Source organism: Talpa occidentalis, unplaced genomic scaffold (genome assembly GCF_014898055.3).
Source record: "Talpa occidentalis isolate TD23 unplaced genomic scaffold, MPIMG_talOcc4v2.1 talOcc4.7, whole genome shotgun sequence".
NCBI lineage: Eukaryota > Metazoa > Chordata > Mammalia > Eulipotyphla > Talpidae > Talpa > Talpa occidentalis.
The window spans coordinates 45,970,870-45,972,677 of NW_023605083.1; the positions used below are offsets into that span (position 1 = coordinate 45,970,870).

Genomic DNA, 1,808 nt, shown 5'->3' on the forward strand with positions numbered 1-1,808 from the left:
AGTTTCTTTGTTGTACAAAAAGTAAAAATGCTGCTACAATCTCAGTGTAACTGGTAGCCACAGTTAGTTGATCACAGCTATCCACACAATAGCTAGAGTCTTAACTGAAAATCTAACAGCACTTACCATTTTATTGGAGTGAGGTCCCCAAACTTGGTGGTTGATTTCCAAGAGGGACTAAGTGGCAGGCGAAATCCAGCAAAACTATTCTTTTGCTTTTTGGGTGGATGGGTGTCCAGGGGTTTGTCTCACAACTGCCTTTATATTTTCCAGTAGCCACTAAGTTGGTATGAGCAGTCCAACCAACACTGAACAGTTGCTTTGATTTTTTTTTAAAGATTTATTTATTTATTTATACAAGAACCAGGGTCCAGGCCAGATGCGCAGGAGGGTGAGAGGATTCACCAGAGACAGAATGGGGAACAGAACAGGCAGACTGATGAAATACACTGCTGAGGAGAGCAGCGGGCGGTAGGAGAGGTCTGCACACCATATGGGACCCTCACCTGGTGGCCAGGGATCGAACCGGCGCTGCAGAGGCTGCGGGCAGCTTTGCAACCCAGTGCTCAACCGCTGCGCCACAGGGGAGGCCCACTTCTTTTGATTTTTAAATTTTATTTGGGTCTTAATCATCTTTTCATTTATTGTTTGTTTTTCTCTTCCTCTTTTCACCTTTCCTGCTTTCTTGCTTCTCTGCATTCTTATCCTCATCATCTTCGTCAAACTCTCCATCTTATATAAAATCTTTTTCCTCCTCACTGACTTCGTGTTTGTCCTCATCCCCTTCTATGTCTTCATCCGCTTCATCATCAAACTCTGCATCCTCTTCATCTTCTTCTTTTCCTCCTTGTCTTCATATACGCTATCCTTGACTTTGAATCACAGTCTTCTGTATCCTTTTGGTCACAGCCATCTAAGCAGGTGAGCCGAGGCAGGAACTTGAAGATACTCTCTCTTGGTAGCCATTCAGGTTAGTAATCTCACAGTTAAACAGATCAGCCTTTTTAGACATTCCAATCTTTTCGAATCTTCTGAGGTGCTGATATCTTTCAGCTTATTTCCACTTAAGTTTAGATATGTGAGATTTGGATGTTTTTCTGCTGACATGTTCAGAACTCCAGATTCTATTATCACTGTGATCAAGTCTTTTCAATTTAAGTATTTTGGGGGGAATTGAAACTTAAATAAAGCCTACGTTTATTAAACTGAAGAACTCTAATCCACAAATTCATCTGCCAAACCCTTAACTTCCCTGTCATTTTATTTGCCGTTGTACAGGACAAGTTCTAGAACAGTGGCTGGGGTCAGGGTCCTCAGCTCCAAGTTCCTTCTCTTCAAGTACATGGTACCCTTTTTCAAACTTAACTTTCCCCAGTAGAGGTAGAAGGGGCAGAGTTGTCCTGGTCTGAGTAGTGAGGATTGTGACAAGGGTTCTGCTTGCCACAACATGAGCAGTGTGGTCCCAGACAGGCAAATGGAGCCTCTGTAACAGAGAGGAACCATGGGGGGAAAGGGAGATGGAATGCAGTGTTGTTTTCAGTATTGCTGACTCTGGCTGCAGCCTCCTGCACTACCAGCTTCTAAGTGAGGTTTCTTTTATTTATTTATTTATTTATTTATTTATTAAGATTTATTTATTTATACAAGAGCTGGGGTATAGTCCAAAAGTGTGGGAGGGTGAGAGAATTCACCAGAGACAGAGCAGGGAGCAGAACAGGCAGACGGACTGAAGACACTGCTGAGGGGAGCAGCGGGCGAGGCAGGAGAGGTCTGTGGTGCCATGTGGGTATCTATCTCCCTGGCTGCTG

General features: G+C 43.7%; 1 pseudogene; it reads right to left on the minus strand.

The window, feature by feature from the left end:
* Positions 1–625: 625 nt before the first annotated feature.
* Positions 626–1,344, minus strand: LOC119232769 (acidic leucine-rich nuclear phosphoprotein 32 family member B-like; annotated as a pseudogene).
* Between the last annotated feature and the right edge of the window lie 464 nt (positions 1,345–1,808).